Source organism: Microplitis mediator, chromosome 1 (genome assembly GCF_029852145.1).
Source record: "Microplitis mediator isolate UGA2020A chromosome 1, iyMicMedi2.1, whole genome shotgun sequence".
Taxonomy (NCBI): Eukaryota; Metazoa; Arthropoda; class Insecta; order Hymenoptera; family Braconidae; genus Microplitis; species Microplitis mediator.
Window position 1 is genome coordinate 21,072,648 of NC_079969.1, and position 24,529 is coordinate 21,097,176.

At 28.6% G+C, this 24,529-nt stretch overlaps 1 protein-coding gene across 2 annotated transcripts in view; it reads right to left on the bottom strand.

The window, feature by feature from the left end:
- Positions 1-24,463, bottom strand: part of LOC130678329 (probable serine/threonine-protein kinase dyrk2) — a 130,480-nt gene extending 106,017 nt beyond the window's left edge. For both annotated transcript variants that reach the window (XM_057485514.1, XM_057485513.1), the window contains exon 1: positions 24,020-24,463. The gene's annotated coding sequence lies outside the window, so the exon portion shown is untranslated. The remainder of the gene's footprint in view (positions 1-24,019) is intronic.
- Between the last annotated feature and the right edge of the window lie 66 nt (positions 24,464-24,529).

The window sequence follows — 24,529 nt, forward strand, 5'->3', positions numbered from 1 at the left end:
TAAAATTGCCTTATAATGCAGTTTATAGACTTGTTCATTAGACTGATATTTTCTTAGCGACATCGTGAATTTTATTACCATTTTAAAGTGTTGATGTCATTTAGTATGGGAGTGTCAGTAAAATAAATTTTAAAAAAGAATGCAACGCATTCAGCGCTTAGCGTTTTTAGTGCAAGAAATATTTGGACGATTTTACTGCGCGCATTGATGGATTTACGCCCTGCGACTTTTCAAGAAGAGAAATAGATTTAAATTTAAAGTGGAAAAGAAGAATATAAAAGTCTGATGAGTAGAAGAAAAAGGAATAGACTAAAGTAACTCATCTGTTGGTATAGAATTCTAATACGTGACTAGAAACGGGTATTCACTGACCCATGACTAGACCAACGGACGAGGAACAAATCCAGACAACGGGATGAGAGTATCACTCCCGTTCTGGTCGACTCCCACATCTCTCTGTTATCATCAACCCAACTATAGACATAGCAACTAAAGTTAGTTACCGTAAATTTCCAAGCTCACTTAATTTAATTTCAGAGAGATGAGTTTCAGAAGTGAACTGTGGATGTCAATAACACGATGTCATATTCCTTAATCAATTATATATTATATTATATACATTCTACATATATAACTTGTTCTATAATAAAATATAGAGTTTATATTTTCTGATCCCACAATATGCTAATAAATAAACTGTTAGAGAATTCTAGAATATTAAAATTACGCAATTTTATTATTTTATAGATGATGTAAATAATAAAAGAGTAGGTTGTTCAGGGCGACACATCGATAAATGTCTACTCGAAGAGGTCAAGAACGACTCGCCGTCACGCACACAAAACAAACGAATTAAAGAAAAAATGACAGTAATGGACTTCCGTGACTACAAACTAGATGTGCTGTATGAAATTATAGACCCCTAAAGTGTTTATTTTGGGCAAAGGTTGAGACTGCGACCGAAAAATCACATTTTTTACCTTTATCTTATTTTACCGCTGATTTTTATTTTAATTTGACTCACATCAAAGGTACTTATAAAGTATAATAAGATTCTAAATACATGTATAACTACACTATAAAAAGAGCGGTGTTAAAAATAAACTCAATTTAATTTCACGCGGTTAAAATGAAATAACACTGTAAAAGTGAAATAATACAGGTGTAAAAGCGGGGTAAACTGCATCCGTTCAGAGTATTAATTTTAGAAAGCTTATAAAACACAAAATATTCTGGTTTTTTATGAAAATTAATCAAAAATATTATTTATTAACAAGTAAAAAATAAAAAAATAAAATATTAAATTAATTGAGTTATTAAATGCAGTATTATATATTATTCAATTATTGTTAATTACCAATTGTATATTATACTATTCTTAAATTTATTGACATCTAATAATTTTTATGATTTAAAAAAAAAAAAAAAGAAAATTTCACGTATAGAAATTAGAAAAAAAAAAATGTATTAAAATGTACATATAAAAAAAAATATAAGAATTTAATGAATATTATCTGGAGGAAATTCCAATTTTGCTATGTACTTACTTCAATAATTATTTATGTTAAACGTAATTTATTTGAAAATTACACAATTTTACGCCCACCATTTCTATCATCAAAAATTTAATTAATTAATAAAACCACTGTTTAACTGTAGTGATCCAGTAAGTAAAACAAATATTCACAAAGTAAAATACTTTAACACCTACACCGCCTGGACTTACCCCGGTTTTTTTTTACAGTGTGTTAATTAACTACCAATGATATGTTCTGTGGAAATTTTAGTTAAAATTTTTAACTTCAGAATTACAATTTGAAAATTTCGACTTTACTTGAGTAAATCATTTTTAAACTTTTAATTATTTACAAATAATAAACTATTTAATTAACGAGAAATTTATACAATTATAAAATAATATACCACTAATATTATAAAATGTTAATTTTATTTTCAAACAGCAAATCTACTCAAAATAATTTTTTTGACAAGAAAATATTCTCAGTTCAAAAATGTTATGAAAAATAATTGTATTGAAACTTTTGACATAAATTTATTAACGCGTAATTATTTAATGTTCGACAACTTTAATTATAGGAAAAATTTTTTCTCACACACTTTTTTATAATAGTTAATAAATTAAACTCATATTAAAGTTGAATGTTAAATAAATGTAAAAAGTTTTCGCGGCGTTAACTTAACATATTTATTAGTCTCACCCTCAGGAAACAAATGTGACCTCAATGGTCGAGATTCCCCTGGTGCATTAAAGAGGAGAATTATATAAATATATATATATATATATATATATATATATATATATATATATATATATATATATGTTTCTATGGGAAGTCAGGGGCATAATATTGCCCACCCTATTATTTTAAATTCCCATAGAGCGCACGCGAATTTTCCCGGCGTCGACGATGACCAGTCGCCTGCAATTACATAGAATAGCTTACATCCTCTAGTGGCCAAGCTGTGTATTAGTAAAGATAGGAGGACGAGCAATAGCCAGAAGGGCTATTGAATCTAAACCATCTATTATAATGAAACAAAAAAACAAACAAAAAAATATGAAAATAGCAATAGTGTTCCACTTATCTCAGTGACGCCCTCTAGACTTCTAGGGTTATCATTTATTAATGACTATGTATTGAACTTTTTCAGTGCATCTTCTATTTCTTCATTTAATTTTTTCAATGAAATTTTTTTTCTATCAATATTAACTCTAGGAAGTATAAATAACTAATTACACACTTCAACTATAGCAAACATCTATCTATCTATATATATATGAAACGGGATGTGTTCAAATATAATTTTCATGTATGTGTGCCTCAGAGGCATAATCTTTATTACTTTTTATTTCTTCTTCATTTGCAGTTTAAACCAATTGTAAAATAAAAAATATATAATAATAATAAAAAATTTAAGTAAACGATTGCTTTCACAGTATATTCATAAACGTCCACGCAAACATTTTGTATCTTTCCCACGACTCGCGTGACTGAAAACTATACCACGGATATTTGGTATCGGTTCGTTGAACTGATCGACGACTCTTCTCAAGTTGGTTTTCGTTTATCTTCCGGTAGAGCTACTTTTTTTCTTTTGGTAATGCTAAAAAGTAAACGTGAGTAATAGCTAATGAGTCATATTGAACGTTTTAGATTTACATCTTAAATAGATGAAGATACAGGAACAGTAGAGATGCCAATAACACTTATTTCAAGGACAACACATATATCATTTTTTTTTTCATATTTATAGGAGACGAGGAGCATAACGGGGAATCTCCAAAACTTAAAAAAAAAAAATTTTTTTTTTAATTGTTCATTAAACGTTTCAAAATCACTTTTGTAAATATAATTAAGTATTATTTTGAATTTATTTTGTTAAACTTTTTCAAAAATCAAGTGTCAATCAAAAAATGTTAATTACTTTTGTTTTATGATGAAAACTATTAAATTTTTTTTTCTTCCTTTGTATCCAATAATTATGTAAAACGAAATTTGTCCTTATGTAAATTACTCGAAAAAAATTTATTTAATATCCAGAAATTTTTTTTTCACCTTTTTTAGGGGGTACCCCATTTTGCCCGCAAAAATGAAAATTTTTTCTATTTACTTTGAATATAAAAAAAAAAAATTTTGCGTATTTGAGTCCGCGAAAACTTAGTATTTCCTTAAGTACCCTGATTCGCCCCCCCCCCCTCTTCTACAATGCATTGGTTGTATTTTTTTTATCATCGTAATATGTAATTAATATCAACTAAAAATAAAATTCTAATTAGTATGAATTTAATTTTTTTCTCGCGACGAAATTTATTTTTGTTATAAAATATATATATGTATTTTGAGTATTTTTGTTTATTTTTTAAGTTTACTTAACAGATAGCAAAGAAGACAGTAAATATTCTTGAATGGATGACGATGTCCACTGAGGTCATTTATCGTCTTCTCACGTGTCTTTTATGCGACACGTTCGGGCCGTAACCGTTTTCACGTTTCATCGAATTCACGTGACCAGCGTAACTGACCATTCACACGAGACATTTATAAACACTCACATATTATAAACGCACTTGCGATTTTATGTTTGCAAATTGATGCACACAAATTTATAAGAGGAAAAAAAAATAATTATTATTATAAAAAGTAATTTATATCAACTATCACTTTTGGAATATGTTAATGATAATAATAATGAAAGTCATCATTGACTTGTCGTCTTCGTTGTTGTCATTTGCCAGTGACACGATACGCATATCTCAGATGAAATCGAAGTCCCCGTGAGTTTCGATCAGCTCACGCTATATCAAGATCTTCATAAAACGATCAAAGTTTAAGATAACAAATCGGCGTAACCGCGCGTGAGACGGAGTTCAACAGATCGGCGACCAGATTAGAACGACATGAGACCGAGATTTGAATCCTCACGTCCAGAATATTATGTACATATTATATATATATATGAATGTCGATGGAAGAAAGAACGAGGTATAGAAAATAAAATAAAAATTTTCTGGTGAATACTATCAAGGTCTTTTACCCGCATGATACAATAGAAGAATGAATTTTATAGAATAGAAGCCAATGACCGAAAAAAATCAATAGTTAGGCCGTTATATGTATCTAAAAATGAATACTCTTACATGTGGGTATATTTCTCAATAAAAAAACTAGATTTACAAAAAATTGCCACATCAAATTGAAAAAAGTTATTTTAAATTGATATTTAAAATCCCTTCAATTATTTTAATCTAAAAAATTATTCTGGAGTTGCAGGAATTAAAAAATCGTTAAAATTTTTTTTGTGCTTGATCTACATAATTTTGGACTTGTGAAAATATTATAATTTAAATTTGCATTTAAAAAAAGTTATTTTCATATTTATTATTTTAAAAATGCCTTCAGTTATTTCAATTATAAATAATTATTCTGCAGTTGCAGTACAAAAAATTCCTAAAATTTTTTTTTGGTCAACGGAATTTCGGATTTTAGTGAAAAAATTTAATTTCAAACTTGAATTTAAAAAATTAAAATCTTGAGCATAAAATAGTGACTTAATTATGAGTTTTTATTTATAACGCAATAATAATTTTAGTAAAAAGTAGTTTTTATTTATTTAAAATTTTAAAATTATTTGATGCATTGACAATTACTTTAATTAAAGAACAAATAACAAGCAATGTTTATTTGTTTGTTAAAGTGATGACTCGTGAGAATTATTAATTCCAAAAGTAGAATAAATAATAAAACAATTGTTGAGTCATGTGGCACAGGGAGAAGATACAAAAAGAAGAGATGAAAGTAATAAGAAGATAAAGTGACTGTAATAATGCGTGCGAAACTACTGGTAAGTTGGGCATTAGTCGGGCTACTCCTTAGCAAATCTGAATGCTACGTCTGAACGTCACAAAACACTTTGTATGGGGCAATGTAGTATAAAAGTATACCAGGAGGCAATAAAGCGAATCTTGAGGATGGCAATCGTCGTTTCTCTTTTACTTTACTTTACTCAACTTAACTTTGCTTTGATTCTTTTTTTAGCTGCCCCTGGGGAATAAGAAAGAAGACTCGTCGTATGGCATACACGTGCGTGCTCAAGTGTGGATCACTGCGTGAGACTACTTCACTACTCTGAATATTCTATACAGTAGTACATATTTTCTACCATTTCTTTGTTATTATTATTATATTTTTTTTTAATAATCTTATGTGTAAATACTTTATGCACGGCAAATTTTTTTAAGTTTACTATTTAAAGTCATAAATTGAATTGCAAGATTTATATTAACGATTTTTATTATAAATAAGAAAATAAAAATCATTATTAACATAGGGCAGGAATTTTTATTATTAGTATTATAAAGTTTCAATGTAAACTTATTTTTTAAAAACGTCTTGAAAAATTTTTAAGTACATTATAAAACCATTTATCGACTATTACATATATTTTTGGAGCATTTTTTTTTTTTTATAAGATTATAAAATACTTAGCGAAAATTATTACACAGATTTAATGTCAGACTTTGGAACCTTAATGACCTATTTATATAAACTTAATAATAACATTTAAAATTCGAATATTTTTATGAATTTAAATGCAATTTTAATGATACTTTAGGCATAATTAATTATTTTTTTATGATAAATACCGTCTATTATATATTTTATTTCACTAAATATATATATATAGAAAGAAAGGATTTCTTGGCACAAAAAAACATTTACTTGCCCTAAGAAATTTTTTGCATTATGGATTGAAAATAAAAATACTTTTGGAGCGAAAAAACATTTTCTTGGGGAAAAAAATTTTTCAAGCCCATAGAAATTTTTATTCCTTCATTTCGTAATCCAAAATATTTCTCGAGTCAAGAAATTCTTTTTTTTAGCATATATATTTACTTGCAAAAGTTTTAAATAAATTGTTGTATTTAATTTATTTATATATGACAAATTATAATTTGTATCCATTTATTCTATGGAAAAAAATAAATGCACTAAAAAATTTTTACACAACGACCTGGAACTATTAGTTTTTTTTAATATAAAATTTAATAACGAAAATAATGTCGGAACAATAAATATAAAACCGGTAAAATTATATAGAACAGTATGATTATAAATAAATTGATAAACATAACATTAAGAGCGGATAGAAATAGTAGTAGCTGTTTAGTAAATATAAAGAGTCAGGTAAATGTTTCACGTTGAATCGCCTTGGGAACGATTCCTGGCGGCGCGAGGCCAGAACCAATCGGTTTAGCGGCTAGCGACCTCAAGATTCTTCTCTCTTTTACCTATAGTTCTTACATTATCTTTCTTTTTCACCAACAATTTTATCCTTCTCTAACGCATGCGTACATACAATATATATCAACAGCATCCAAGCGAGTTTTGACTCGCCCAAGTGTAGGATGCACTAACAACAAAAATAAGCAAAAATAAAAAATCCAAAATAATTGCCGATTATCTTAAAAAATCTTCTAACTCGACATTATTTCATTATATTTATTTGTCATTTGTATGAATTTAAATTAATATTTAACAACGAAATTATTATACGAAAATTAATTAAATTTCAACTGATTCTGTAATTTCCTTTTTTTTTTTTTTTTTTTTTTTTTACCTCGAAGCTTTATAAGTTATGCAGGGTCACAGGATCCCATTGAAAATAATTTCTTATATTTTATATGTTAGCTCTAGGAGCTCTAAAAATATTTCATGTAAAATAGAACCACACGCAAGATTCTCTAACTTATAACATCAGCGAGACAATAAATTATTAAAAAGATTAAATTATCGTAAAAATCACCAATAGACCTTTCCCATTCTCATATATTATATAAAATATGTATATACATATATATTTTCAAAAGTGAACGTGTGTGTCCGGAAATCTTTTTCGGTATTAAAGTTGAGCCATTAATTGGAATAAACCATCACCAATTAAACCTTTTAAAAAATATTATATTGTTCAGCAAATTGTGAGTAAATGTCGTGACTCATCCGAAAGTTTTGCACAAGAGTCCTCTTACTCATCATCAACTATAAAGATATACTTGTTCTATACATACTCAAAAAAATTTTAAAAACATTCTTTCATCTACTTGAAATTTACTATTTTACTTGGAATATATAAATATATAAGCTATATATATATGTGTGTGTGTGTGTGTGTGTATAAATGAAGCTATAAATAGCCATATAAGTATATACTTAACATATGGCAGGCGCCAAAAGAGATTGTCAAGCGAATCAAAATAATACTCTCCCTAATGTCGTGGGAGTTTATTCTCTTATTTCATAGACAAACATATATATGTTTATATATATTATCATACTGACATGTATTTTCATGTGTTTTGTTTGTATACTATACAACATATGTATAAACGAATGATACCAATGAAGCCCGAATGCGCTTACTCATGCGAAATTCTCGACCACCTGCTTTCGAAATATGAGCGTTAGTAGTCTCGAGGTTCTTCTTTGTCTCTGTATTCATACTCCCTTCTCTTCTTAGGGATGTTAATTTTTCTACCGAGGATCAAATAAACCCGTGAGAATTTCTTTTTTTACCTACGGTAACGATTGAACGAAATCCATTTGTTCTTATCAACATACGTAAAGGTAGTGTATACACTGAAAAAAAACGATTTCTTGGCTCAAGAAAAAAAGTTTTCATTATGAAATGAAGATAAAACTTTTCATAGGACCAGGAAAAATTTCTTGACACAAGAAATTTTTTCCTTTCAATTCATAATGCAAAAAATTTCTTCAGGGCAAGTATAAATTTTTGGCGCCAAGAAATCCTTTTTTTCTATGTAATAAACCGTAATATAGATTAAAAAAAAAAAAACCGAAGAACTTGCGATGGCTGTTTATATCTATACAATTTTAGTTATGTTGTTAAAAAAATTTTCTGATAGTGGGATGACGTTAAATTGTTAGAATGAAAAAAAAGGGGAAGAAATAAATGAATTTCGAAAATCACCATCTTTTGATATGATACCCAAGTAGCAGACATTAAAAAATTTATTTTTTTCATGAACAAATAAAAGACATAGAAAAAAAATTTAAAAAAGGCAAGCAAAGAACTTTTAAAAATCTGCCTGCATGTGCTTATTTTTAAAGTTTGTTTTTTTCATAACAAGCAACATTAACAAAAATAACTAAAATAGTCAGATGTCTGCTACTTCAATATGATGAATAATTTTTTCCTCCTATTTTACAGTAATTAAATCATTACTTAAATTATTTTACCACCATAAAGGTAACCAACTCCCTGTTAGACATTGCTTCGATAAACATCATATGAAATTTTCCGTGTCGACATAAATGTAAAAAAAACACCCTTCTTATCGATCTAATCTTTTGTTCCATCAACTATTTTCACAATTTTTTTTTTACCTGATTATTTCTCTTCCATGACTTTTTACTATTTACTTATTTTCATTAAAAATATTCGCTCGAAAAATTTCAAGAGCTAAGTTAATATTTTTTTTTGTTTATGTATATAAAAGTAATCTCATTTGGACAAATTTTTTTTTAAAAAAAGAATATTTTTTTACTGATCGTATAAAAAAAAAATAAGAATAATGTGTGAAATAATAGATCCAGTGGATTTGTATAATAAATTCAAAGAACGCCGGAAGAATAGAAGCAAACAAGGAAAGAATATTTTTGCCGGGGGGTAATAGTCTTCTCTACTTGATAGTTCTATAAGAATGCAAGTTATAACTTTGTGGTAAAACGTGAAAACCCGCCTTAAATTTTTTTTTTCTTCATCTTTTTTCATTTTCTTTTATTCAACAAATAAGTGTGTAAAGAGCCGTAAATATTAATGCGAAATAAAAATTCCACGGAGGCTTGTCGCGTGCAGTGATGCTTTTGTATTAGAGGAAACTATTAAAAAAATAAATAATAAATAAATAGAGTAGTTTATCGCCTAAACTTTACCACGTCAAATTTATTGCCAGCAAATAATCTGGAATTTTTATGTACCTGAAGAACGGAATATTTTTCGCGCATCGAAAATTTAAAAAAATTATGTTATTTGACTGCTTAGGGTGACTTAACGGGTAGTTTCGGAAGTTGGGGATGGCCTGCAATTTTCGGCTGACATACCGGCATCCATGCAAAACATTTCAGAAATCTAGATCCAGTGGATTTTTTCACTTTTTATTTTCGTTCCGCAAAAAACGTTCCAATCTTCAGGTACATGAATTTGATTTTTTAAACAAACACGACATTAACTAAAATAATCATGACAATTTATTTTTAGGTGAAATCATGATCGATTAAAGAGAATGAACTTGCAAGTCCACTTGAAGGATAGTAAATAAAACGCCCGTAACCGGTTACTATACTGGTTGCATGAATAATGCGTATAGAAGAGGGTAACCAATCGGAAGTCAACTGCAAACAGTGTCCTTATAATGATCAAAGTGTCAATGTTCATTTGCTTTGAAAAATAAAATGTTGTAACAACAAAATAAAGTCCATGTGAAAATACATGTTACAAGCTATTCATGATGAGGATCATCTTACCTAATAAAGGCATTCGTGAATATAATCCCAAAAAAGGTGCAATATGTGAGTTTACTTTAAGAGATTAAAAATTTACGCGATAATAATATAAATAAACAACAGATAATCTCTTCAAAATCTGTATAAAATATCAATTTAATAATTACATATATAAACTTTCACTTTTCTCATCAGTAATATATATATATATATATATATATATATATATATATATATATATATATATATATATATATATATATATATATATATATATATATCCATTAAGTTATACTTTTTATTACCTTAAATTAGTATGATGTCATCATTAAAATGTCGTTAAATAAATTGATAGAATGATGACGTAGTAAAAATAAGTTATATAATTTAATCAACATTTTTTTGTCGTTTTAATAAGAATATAACACGTGTTATCGGATTATTTTTAAAAACGATTTAAGGTATATTAAAAAATAATACATAGGGACGTGTGAATAGTTCGAACTTACGAATTATTTGTATCGAATCAAATCGAACTATTTGATTCGAAACTTTGAATCGAATAATTCGAATTTTAGAATTGATCGTAAGTTTTTGAATTATTCATAAATTCTCGAATTATTCAAAAATTTACTAATAATCCCAAAATTTTCTTTTTAACGACTTAAAATTGTACTATTGCTTCCAATAACTCAAATTTTTATCAGGTGTATATAGAGCTTAGACTCAAATCTACGAAAAAATTATCTTTTGGTTACTTTAAAAACTAGGCTTTTCATTCTCTAAGCATGAATTAGTGAATATTCACTTATTTCACTAATTCATATTTTGAGAGCATTAAATAAAAATTGAAAATTTAAAAGCTGATCAGAAATTTTTTTGATTCGAATCGCGTAATTTGAAAAATTACAAATAATTCGAAAATTCGAATTATCCGATTCGAATTTCGTATCAAATAGTTATATATTCGATTTGAACACGATTCGCGTACCCCTACTGATACAATATTTTCACAGAAAAAAAGGATTTCTCCGCAAAAAATTTATTCTCGCCCGTAGAAAATTTTTATTTTGAATTCATACTGCAAAAAATTCCTTGGGACAAATAAAATTTTTATCGCCAGTTCAATATTTGAACTCAATATAAAAATATTGAATGTTGCATTCAGATAAATGTGAAAATTCCTGAAGATAGTTTAAATAATGTATTGCTCTTTTTTATTTATCGGTAATCGTTGGGAGAATATAAGTACATAAATGCGTTCAATCATGTGAGAAAAAGGTAAATAACATTGAAACTAAGTACTGTTCAAGACCTCGTAAGCTTTTTGCTTATTACCACTTTCAGCTGTTGTTAGAACTTATTCAGGCGCTCATTACAGATGCTCATAGTGACTAATAGAGCTTGTCTGTGCTCTACTTAAAAATTTAAGTGGACCTAGTAGTGCCTGGCAAGACTTTCTTTTAGAATCTTTATAAATCCTTAATAGTTCATAAGCCTAAATTTATTGGAAGAGGGAAGAAAAAAATTTTAAATAATAAAATTGATTTTTTAAAATTTAATCTGTTTTAAATCGAATAAATTTTTTTAATTATTTCTATTCAATTTTACTTTTTATTTGTATTCAATAAACATGTGAAATTTAGTAGAGTTGTGCCCGTACTATGTTTTATTTAGACTATTTTCACATTTATTTCGCCAGACGCGATACTGCCTATTATTTTTATTAGTGTGTTTTTGATTGTTTTTAGATCAAAAACAGCTTAAAATTTTTATGAAAATTTAAAGACAGACCGATTAGTCTAAATGCAATGGATTGTATGATTGACTAAAATCAGATCAAATTTTTCGACTCGGATTGTTATCATAAAAAAGAGTTTAATAAAAAAATATTTCAAAATTTTCTGAGATCATTCCTAATTCATTAAATGAAAAAGATCTCATTTATATCAAAGTCTAGTTTCTATTCCTGATATATTGCAAGCAGCAACACATTTATTAATGCGTTCAAAATGAATCACAATAATTCTCCTCTTTAATCCATAAATGTCAAATGATAGACCAAGGGAATAAAGTACGAAACACTTTATAACAAGAACAGGTTTACCAACTGCATCAGAATCTCCAACAAGAGGACAAAAGTTTATAGTGATGTACACTTGAGTTGGCGAAACGAAATCAGAAGGCCCTCCCGTGAATTCATAAAGGAAAGATAGACGACACGAGATGCAAGAGAAGGCAGTTGGCCAGCAGGGTAGCAGATCGAGTTGGCCACTTGAGGGATAGCTCAACCTTTCAAGTCACCTTACAACTTACACGTGAAGTAAACAAGGAGCAACACCAGCCAGGTAAAGGATGGAACGATACTAAAAGAGAAGACGGTAAATAATCTGTCTCTGTCTGAAACCGGCTTGCACCTAGACACAAACCGCGTTTATAGAAGACGCCAATAAAGCAAAAAAAGACATACAGGAGGAAGAGATCGTGCGCACCGACTTACTTGTGAGCAGTTTAGTGCATCTGGCAACAGTGCTCTGGGTCCAGCTGAGTCCCAGCCAGCACAGGTAGGACCAGGGCCGTACAATATAGTCAAGTGAAATAACAAACCATTGATAGAATTCAAAGCACAGATAATGAATGAAATATAATCGGTAATAGTTGAAATAAACAGAAACAGATAATAAATATATTTGTTTTTTCACATCAAAACAATTTTACTGATTCATCTGACTATCGACTAATCCAACGGTAAAAGTTCCCAGGTTCATGTGGCGTCAGTCGGTAGCTGGGTGAATTTATATTAGTGCACATAAGTTGACCGATAGACTTAACAATTTGCCGAGACGTTCAAAAGAAGTATCTACTGAAGCATAAGAGATAGCAGAAAAATAAAAAAAAAATAAAAATAAAGGTATCAACAGAAGATGGTAGCGCGTATTCGTTGGTCGTAATTTGAATACAACTCTAACACAAGACCTGTAATTTGTAACACACGTTCAAGAACCACATGCTCACGGTAACAGCCAACATCCAACAGCCGTGCATTCAAAGGTACCCTCAGGCCTATTTTATATTCGGCGGATTAAGATGGCTGTTGGATCAAAAATATAATCCAGATAAAACTTAAATTTGATATTTTTATATACATACATTATACAAAAGCATGCCGACTTTTTTCGGTATTTATAATTTTATTTTTTATTTTTTCTCCAGAACAAGTTAAGATTTATGATTTAAAAATTAAGGCGTGTAATACTAATGTAAGAATCTCTTAGGGAATTATTACCCCCGTTATAGCCATTGCAAATTTATACTGGCATAGTGGGTATAAGTTTTACAGGCAAGCGACCTCGGCTATAATCGTCCTCGCGTGTATCGTACCACCAGTAGGAGAATAAGAGGCAGAGCGGAACTCACCAACTCAGTTTCTCTTTCTCTCTCTTTCTCTATATATATTCATCTAGTAGTGCATGCATATACGCCCCAACGTCCGGGGGATGTCAATGACACTCTGTATATATTGCTTACAGTGCAATAGCAGCTGCTACACACATGTGTCTTAAGTCATAAAGAAAAGAGATATGACACTAATGTGATGGTGCACGCGACGACGAGACGAGGACTAACATCAAGTCAAGTGTGTGTTTGGGTTTGGATAGAACTGTATGTAGTGGATCAAGATGGGCTTATACTTCAACGGGCTAGTCAAGTATTGCTATTCTTTACACCGTTAAAATTTTTTAGATTTTCAAGAACAACTGTCATGGGAATTTCATCAAATTTATATATTTCATATGAATATCAATTTGTTCACATCCTGGGTCAAAATAATTACTTGAATTTGACTTTTTGAACTTAAATTTAAGTGAATTAAATCAAAAACAAGTCAAATTTGGCTTTCGTGACTTAAATGGATACTAAGTAGGCCAAGTTAGCCAAAATCAAGTAAAAAATTAATGAAAAACACATTTGATTTTGACTTATTTTTGGCAAATTTGATCTACTTAGTATCTATTTCTGTCAAAAAAAGTCAAATTTGACTTAATTTTGGCTCATTAAATTTCAATTTAAGTAAAAAAAAAAACAAATTTAAGTTATTTTTTTGATTCAGGATAATTTAAAAAATTAAAGCATAACTTTTAATAAAAATACAATGTGACTATTTAAAAATATATGTTCTATGTAATTAATCAAAATATTAAGTTAGATTTTAATTAAAAAATTTTTTTAAATACAGTAAGAGAAAAGAGACCCAATACTCGATCAGGGAACCAGCACCCGATCACTTATGTATTTGTATATCGATATCATTCCAGAATATCATTCTGTCTCTTTTATAAACCAGGTGTCGCGATAGTTTGAGAGAGAAACTAGTAGTCTTATAACGAGGACCTACTGTATTTAATAAATTTGACTAAATATAGATGTACATGTACATGGAGTGATCGGGTAGGTCTTTTACCTTACTAACATTTTTTTTAAGAATCTTAATTTCTTATTAAAGTTTTGCTTTGAAATTTTTCATGTTTAAAAGTTAATCATATATGAAAAGAAAAAAAAATTTCAATTAAAATTCAAGTTTTTCAAATAACTATCAGTTTTAAAATAAATATCATTTAAAATGAATTGAGTTATGGACAATGAAAAACAATTATTCAAATAAAATACATTGAAATTTTAATTTTCATGACATTTATCACTTGAAAATTTAGAGTAATGTGAAAATATGGTATATAAATCATTTTTAGTCTAGTTTTGGTCGCCTCTAGATCAAAATCAAACTTTTGCTGTCTATTATGTTTATTGGTCTGTTTCCGACCGTCTTTAAATAAAAAACAGTTTGAAATTTTTATGAAAGTTTAAAGACAGACCAATTAGTCAAAATACAATCTAGGCAGACTGAATTTAGATCAAATTCATCGACCCGGAATGGTTACAGTAATTCGTGATATGGCCATAGTAATTTTTGCATTATGTTCATTTCAATTTCTGAAGGTGGTCAACATGGTCCAGCTTCAATATGACACCATAGCATTTCAAGCGAAAATTATTTTTTCCTTGGAATGATTTTATACTTTATGTTCTTTATGATTAAAAATTGTTAAAAACTTTTGTAATTTTCTTTAAATTTAAAGTAAATTTTTTACTAGTGTACAATACATTAGTCAATGCATGAAAAACGAGAAATGTCATCTTCACTATAATTTGATGATCCATCATTCCCTCTATTCCTCAACATATCCTGACATTTATTTAAAATAATTTCACCCACCATAACTAATATCGTTAGCTTGGCGCATTGATTAATAGGCTTAGATGGGGTGTCTAAAAAAAAATATTAAACGAACGAATAAAAAAAAAATATACGGGAATGTATTTGAACGGTGACGTGTCGATTTAAGTTGTTGGGATGGTATGAACTCTGACCGGGAATATAACTAGGACGCATTAAAGGCAAACTCGTGGGACTATTTTCTCATTCTTAAAGAAAGCAAGGGATAAATTCTTTGAAAGGGCCCAGTCGTAAATCGTATGACCCTGCACCACACACGACATCTCTCGGCGACGTCCGCAGTATTTATCCGCGTTGAAGGAACCAGCAAAAGAAGCTTGATTATTTTCTTTCTTCTCTCCTTGATATTTTTTTCTTCTGATTCTTCTGCTTCGTATTTTTTACTATCCTCTTTATTTATTTTTTTTTGTTTTTTATATTATTTTTATTTTAAAATCTTCGTCTCTTATTTTACTCGAGTATCGTAACCGTGCAAAAGGCAAACGCTAAAGTTCGTAACAAATGGATGGCATTAATCTCTTGCACCTCGTGCTACGCGCACGTGGCATCGCATAATTATCCTCATGTTGTGTGTATGTGTGTGTGTTAAAGAAAGAAAGAAAAAGATATACATATAACATAAAGCAAGTAAGAAGATGAGCACCTTAAATTCATTTTCTGCTTCCCCCTCTGTCCTATCTTGACACTCAAAGCGATCACTTTCACGCGTGAACATAAAACTTTTACGTCCGTAAAATCTCCGACAAAATTCCATAGGGGGAAAAAATAAATAACGTGATGTATGGTGTTTAATATTTATAAGGGAGTATTTTTATACAATTTTATGATATTCATTAGAATTTTATGCGAACATATTATATTTATATATATGTATATAAAAATTAATTTAATTATTTTAAAAATATATGTATGACTTTTAGTTCCTAGTGAATTTATTTCTACATGTAGAAAAATTTTGAGGGAACTTTAATAAGAAATAAGAGCTAAAATTACGAAATTGATATTGTAATTTTAAAATAATCCTGACAATTCAATTATTATTTAGATTTTTCAATTTTTATTTTGTGAGTATGCAAAAAAATTTAAGCTGCACAGTAAATTTGAAATCTATTTGCTAAATTTTACTGGTCAAATTGTAAATTTTATTCGATTCGAATTAAATCAAACCAGAAATTTTCATTTATTTCCAACTTTTTATTATCATTTTCAAGATGATTTTTATCTGTGACGAGTCCACACTGTAAAAAATTAGCGGAGTGAACGCGAATTAAATTTAGAACAGATGATTTTTTATTCATTTAATCCCTTGAGATTGAAATTCACTCCGATTGGGAGTATTTTAACATTAAAACTTCGGATCGGATTCAATGCGAATTGAATACAATCCTTACACTCCGAAAACACTCCGCCGAAAAAACCCCCTATTTACTCCATATGCGGAGTGATTTATTTTCAACATCCGGAAATTTAAGTGAGAAAGTGAATTCGAATTGAAAAAAAATCCGTACTCACTCCGAATTCACTCCCGATATTTTACAGTATTGGTGTTGGTGTCAATTTTCATATAATTTCTCAAACTACCGTCTGCGACAGTTTCAAAATTATTTGGTCTTACCGAGATTTGGACTCCAGTTTCCCGCACGCGAATTCTATTCTCTATCCGTCTTTTTGTTTTTTCAAAAAATGTGCATACATGTAAATAACGTTTTTATAAATGAGCATGTATTTTTATCCAACGACAAAACATAAAAAATAAACTTCAAATTAAAAAACCATAATATATATAAATAGAGAAAAAGAACAGGGATATTTATATTTGGCAGCTTGAGAGACTTTGCAGGGATCTAAAACATCATGCTTAGTTATTTCCGGCTCGACATTTTATTGATGGCTGCCTAACGAAAATGTTAGCAAGAATTTTTTAGTCTACTTCTGTAGTATGCTTCTGTCTAATTCAAAAGTATTAATAAATCCAATATATGAAATGAAGATCGATTGTGAAAATATTATAGTGTAATAAATGTATATGCAAGTACAATATGTATAAATAATAAAAAGATGTATTGATGTGAAATTACTGTGAAGATTGGCAATGAAAGTTGAGAGAAGATAAAATTGAGAATGGAAGATTATCGTTGGAGTATTACAAGGAAATGGACGATGTGATCCAGAGACTGGTTTGGACACGCGCGTATGTAACAGTCGCGCGATGCCAGTGCACTCTCGGGTGCATATCCGCAGTGTTAAAGGAGAAAGGAACGAATAAAAGTGAGACAGAGTGATGGAAAAAGAGGTTTAACAGCAGATAGTATAAGAGAGAAAGAGAAATGGTTAGTGCAAGCCAGATATATTTAACCTTCTCGACTCAACCGAGGAGGAGTTAACTTCTTATTCGCTTGCAACGCACTTGCTCTTGCTTACTTACTCATTTCTTCCTATTCTATATGATTTAAATAAATTTTAGTGGTCCACGAAAACTAATCATTGTTTTATAGAATTCCTTATTTTGTCTTCTTTTACTGAGAAGAATATAAAGATTTGTAAAAAAATAATAATAATAAATAAAAAATTTTAATGAAAATGAAAACGAAGAATAAAATTTGGAAAAAAAAAAGATCAAGACAGAATGACACATGGACTTGGTCGATTTACGGGAAAAATAACTTGAATGCCAAGTCCTTTGTGTCGTCAAGATATAGAGAGAGAATAAAATAAAAATGAGAATAATTGGCATGAGTTGTTTTCAATAAATTTAAGAAAGAAGAAAGAATATAATTTTACTCGTTTTTGTTTAAATATACCATTGGTTTCATCATCTGTTTTATCATTCATGAATTCTGATAATTATATACTTTTATTTTTCTTTATTATAATATAAGAAAAAATTTTTTTTTAAATTATATACATCTCAAAAATCTTTTATTGTGAAGTTGATTTTAAAATTGCAATTTGAATTTAATATCAGACAGGAGCAACATAGTGTCTTTTTAAAGATTCCTTCAAGTTGTGGGACAAGAAGGAAACGAGTTAGCTAAGTGGTATAAGTGGTATACGTGTCGAGTGCTTGACCACATTGGTAAGAAGTGGATGGCACTTTGGCTGATAAAAGACAAGAACTTGGAGACTACAAACGTGAGTAGTAATGTAATAGTAATAAGTGTCAACTTATAGCGCTACAGCATTACGATAATATAATATATATATATTTTTTTGTCTAGTCTAGTATATATATATATGAAAAACATCTTTGTATTAATATTATCTTAAAGTAAATAAAATATACGATAAGTAAAATGAGTGTCCTAATAACTGATGATGACACTTGACCATTTTCTATAATACACATATAATGATCTACTTAAATAGGGGAAGGGGTGGGTAAAAAGGGATATCCCCAAAATTGTATAAAAACAAATTTTTTTTCTTAAATGTTTTTCAAACATTCCAAAATTTTTTTCTTCCTTTGTATCCAATAATTATGTAAAATGTAATTTTTCTGTGTGTAAATTACTCATAAAAAAATTTAATTCAATCAAATTTATTTAATAGCGAGAAATTTTTTTGTCACCTTTTTTAGGAGATATCCGATTTTATCCACAAAAATTAAATGTTTTTTATTATAACGGAAACTGAAAATTTTTTCTATTTACTTAAGTACCCCGTTTTGCCCCCCCCCCCTCCCCGACATAACAATTCTAAGCAATACCAAAATAATGTTGTCATTACGTCAGTACATTTTGAATGAGATCAATCGATTGAAGTTTTATTTTATTTTTTATTATTTTTTTTTTTTTGCAAGTTTTAAAAGGATAATAAACACAATTACTTATACGCAATGGTCGTGTAGATAAAAAAATTTCAACCAAAATTTCAGTTAGATAAGATGACTCATGAAAGAAAGTAGATGATTTAAATTGACGCCCGCAAGATTTAAAGTTTCTCTACTGACAGCCTTGAGATGTATAAGATTTTTATGAGAGGAAGAACGTTTTTGCGTAACTAAATAGAGATAAAGTAGCCACGTGTGTTGAGCAAATGGACAGTGTAGGAAGAAACTACAAACTTTTATTTTATTTAAAACCATCCAAATGAGATGAGAATGAGATTTAAATGACGTGTATGTATGAGATGGTGCGTGAGTTTAAGTTTGTTAGTTAGAGATATGACAAAACATTTAAAAAAGTCCTGTTTATGTTACATTAGTCTTTACTATAAGTTTCTGTAGTAAATATTCAAGGTGAAGTTATCTGGTAGATATACTTCTGTCGTGACGAATTTACTATACAATTTTCAACCATCAAACTCATATATATACAATTTATTTTCACTCGTACATTATCGTTTTTTAGTAGACCTATTATTTTTATTTTTAAATCCCCAATCATTATTCATTATTATTATTTTTTTTTTTTTGTTATATAAAAATGATAAAAAAAAAAAATTACGGTTAAATTATTTTAAAACAACAAAAATAAATTAATAGCTAAAAATAAAAAAACGTAATTGGAAAATATATTTTTTTTATCGATGTCAAGTGCAAGTAAATTTAATAATAAAATGCAATATATATATTCTTATATTTATATATATCTTGAGAATTGATAATGATAATGTCAATAATAGGGAATTTCAATTTACTTCAGCATAAGAAAACAAAAAAAAATTAATAAGCAAGAACCTCATTATTATTCTGGGCTCTGAACTGAAAGATAATTATTTTTTCGTTTATGTTTAAATTACTCTAACTCGAAAGATGTATTACTATGTACATAGTTAGAAGGCATTTAAAAAAAAAAGTATTAAGCATTGGCATGAAATTTAATGTCAGTGAAACAATTATGTAATTTGTTTAAGATAAATCGGCATAGACTAGTAATAAACGTTTGTCATTATGTATACATATCAAACGATGTTGATGAAAGATTAAACTACCAAAATAGTTTTAATGTTAACTAATCAACAGTGATTGAATTTCGTCCTGTATAATCAGTTGTCACGTATCACAGACACAATAAAACATAAATAAAAAAAAATAGAGGAATTTAATCAATGAAAAATAAAATGATTTAATTTTTTAAAATATATTTTTTCAGTTTATCGTTTCAAAAAAATATAAACATTATATTAGACGTCAGCAAACTTCAGTATAAAAAAAAATATTTATTATTATAAAAAATAAAAGATTTCTCACACCAAGATATGGAAAATAAAATCCACCGTAAAAGCAATCACATAAGAATTTAATGCTACCATTAAATCTGCTTGTTAACTACCCTTTTTATGTATGTATACAATATATATATATATATATATAACAATGATAATGAAAGCGTAATATCTCACTAGAAAATACTTTGACGTAAGATACAATCGATTGTGTCGAGCCATGCGCGTCTTTCAAAAGTTCCCCTTTCATTTTGTTTGACGTTTATATATATATGAAAGAAAGTACAGTGATGGTGTTAGTGGTCGTAATATCAGTTGAGGGCGACTAAAAAGGACTAAAGGAGATAAAAGACCAGTAGAGATGGGACTAAAAACTTACGACGACTCACTGGACGAGCACGAACAATAGAAGAATCACTCTCGCGGGGGTGCTGTTACTCTCTCGGGCGTGATGAGAGGTGCGCTGCGGATATTGCAGTCTCCGGAGGTGTCGAGGGACACTCCTTATGTACAAACGTGGGACATTAATTGAGTAACTATTGGAATACGAAATATCCTTCAATGGAAAATTTATAAATAAATATTACAAGTCTTACTGGAAGTTATAAGTTATAAATTATTTCGCTTAATTGAATTAAAGAAACTAAAAATTTTTAAAACGAAAAACAATTATCTACTAAGTTTTTGATTGAATTTAATAAAATATTTAGGTACATATTTATTCGGGCAGTGAAAATAATATTTTTTTGGTGCGTCAACAGTTTTATAGCGGCTAATATCGATTGCCGTACTGCGACATTTGACGTTTGGAGCTGGCACTGGTCGAAACTGGCGTTTTCAACGACAAGCCGTCTAATTTTCCATCACCCTTTTTTATTTTTTTATTCAATTGTCGCACAGTTCTCATGTCGGTTTCAATTGTTCGTTATAAATTAAAAGTGGTACTTTAAAATGAAACAACCGTTACATTTATCATTGAATTACGAACCCCAGCAACAGCAGTAGCTTTTACTACCCTCATTAATATATCAATGTATGAATACTTTAGAAAAGGACAAAAGACATTGCTCTAACTGTCAGAACCCATATAATTGCATAAATAATAATGCGGTAATTAATATGTTTGACGAAAGGTTTCACCACTCAACCTATTATTATGCATATCAATAAAAAAAAGTATCTATAGAACTTTTATCATTATTATTTTCTTTTACGTTTATTTGTTTTTCATTATTCATTTTTATTTTTCAGTTTTGTTTTCGTCAGTAATAAGAGAGTAGAGAGTAAATCATATTTTACATTCAGACCTTCGTGATTAACACCGGAAATCGTGAGATAAACTAGTACGATATTATCTGTTGAGTTAAACTTTTTGTTTATTTTTAAAAAGTCAGATTTTTTTAACTTTTATACTTTTGTTGATCCTGATGTCCCTATTTAGTGTAAAATAACTATAATTATATCGTTAATTTTTTTTTTTTATGCATACTCATTTCACTTATATTCAACAGACGATGAAAAGTATTAAAAAAAAATAATTAAAATTAAATAAAACTAAAAAATATCACGCAAATTCATACACATGCACGCTAACAAATTATTAAATAATTATATTTTGAATAATTATAAATTAAAATTTTATGCTCTCTAGACATTTTCACATCTAATCACAAAATTGTAGTTGATTTGTTATTGCTCTGTACATAAAAAACTAATAAAAAATTTACATGTATACTTTTCAAATCATACTAAATTCACTCTAGACCGCGAAATTACTTAACATTTCAAAAAAATTTTTTGTATTATTGCGCAAATTTTAATATAAGTATTATATCAATACAATATAAAATACCGATATAGATAATTGATTTACTCATATATTTATATATAGATATATTATTCAATACGTCGTCAAAGGCGTCAAGCATTTGATTGTAAGTCATGCGAATCAATATACACTCACCGGACTCTAGTTTATATGCAATAATTTATATAGTTTCATATCACTTTCCACCCGGTTTCTTTCGGTGACTCGACCACACGTATATCAATATATTTATATTTAATTTAATATAACATGCAGTACTGTCGATATATATATATAAAGAAATTTAAAGGCAGGTTGAAACAACTGCACTCCAGGCGCAAGAAAACACATTATTTTACTCATGTGAATGTAACAGATGTGAGACAACTTTTAAATTTTCAATAAATAAATTAATTAATTGAAATAATGAAATTTAAATGAATGCGCGTATTGATTTTTCTATTATCTAAACGCGCATTTTTCAAATTTTTATTCATCTTACATTTTATTTATTTATTTTAAAATTTTTTAAATTGACAACTGTCAGCTACATTTTCACGCTTATTATTGTACTCATGTGAATGTCACAAATGTGAGACAACTTATCAATTTGAAATAAATAAATCTAATTTCGCATTTTTTATTATTGTGAATGTAGCAGATATGAGACAATTATTATAATTTTGAAATAACAGGGGCTATCATACATTTTCGGCTGAATTTTTCTCTAAAACAACATGTCTAAATATAAACTACAGACTGCACATCGATTCACTACTGTCTAATCTAGCGAAGTGCGCTTTAATTTTTTGATATTGGCCAAAGTTCCTGGTTACTGTATTGGTGCAACAAAGATATACCACTCACCCACTTGAGTGCGAGAGAGAAAAAAGTAGGGATCCCTGTTATGAATAAAATGTAAGTCGAAAATAAATTAATAAATTCACATTTATACACAGAAAAAGCGTTTTTTTGGCGCAAAAAATATTTTGCATTATGAATTGAAGGCAAAAATTTTCTTAAGACTAAAAAGAAATTTCTTGTTGCAAGAATTTCATTCTCGCCACAAAAAATTTTCTCTTGCTCCAAAAAAGAAAAAATTTTTTGCACCAAGAAATCCTTTTTTTTCTGTGTAAAATTTAAAAATCAGTACGTGCATTTTTTAAAATTTTATCTTTTTAATTGTTTAGTTCGTTTATTTAAAATTAAAAATTTCTCTCATATCTGCTTAATTCACACTCACTATTTTTTTATTTTTATCTACTTACATTTTATTTATTTCAAAATTTAAAAAATTGACAATTGTCAGCTACATTCACACTCATCATTATTTTTTTATTTTATTTTATGATCCTGAAGTTAGAAGACAATTAACAATTATGGGATTTTTCTTTCAACAAATCATTTACAAAAGAAAAAAAAATATATTTATCGTTTTGAAAAAATTCCTAAAATAATTAGTTGCCGGCTAAGTTCAGTATCATTTTTTTCATGATTTGCATCAAACAATTAATCAATTGTTATCGAACAGCAAATAATGTCAATATACACCATAAAAAGTTGAGTAATTATTAAGCTTTGACAGTTGAATATATACTTTGAATATTTAAGTCTCATCACGAATGTTTTTTGTTTTTGTTTTTGTTTACATTTAAAAATCCCGCGCTTTTTCAGCAGTATTTACATTTAAATAAAAAATAAAATACTCACCATACAGACGATTTTCAAGACGTTTTCAAGGCGTCACTCAAAACTCCAATATTACCAGCAAGTTCACTCCAAGTTGTTGTGATTATCCAATAAGAGATATGTAGAGCCAGATAATGAAAAATCCCAAATATGTAGTAAACAAATTTACAAATTTAAAATGTCAATTTAATAATTAACTTTTATGTGAATCACACACATTTTATTAATATGTTCTATTAATTAAATATTAATGTTAATTAAAGTTATGAATTCAAATATATTGAGAAAAAAAATATTTTATTGTGCAAAAACAAAGACGAGTAGTCACGAACGTGAAAAATTGTTGAGAACAAAAAAAAAGTTGTTACACGACACAAAAGAAAGCGAATGTTGTGCACCCGAGAAAATACCGCGCGGAGTTCAGCGGCCGACTGAGAGGACGCAGTTGCCGTTCGTCCGCCATAAGACTCTCGTGTGCTCTCGTGGTCGTGCCGCCATAGCCTCCATTGCCCCCTCGTGGCTTACGCTCGC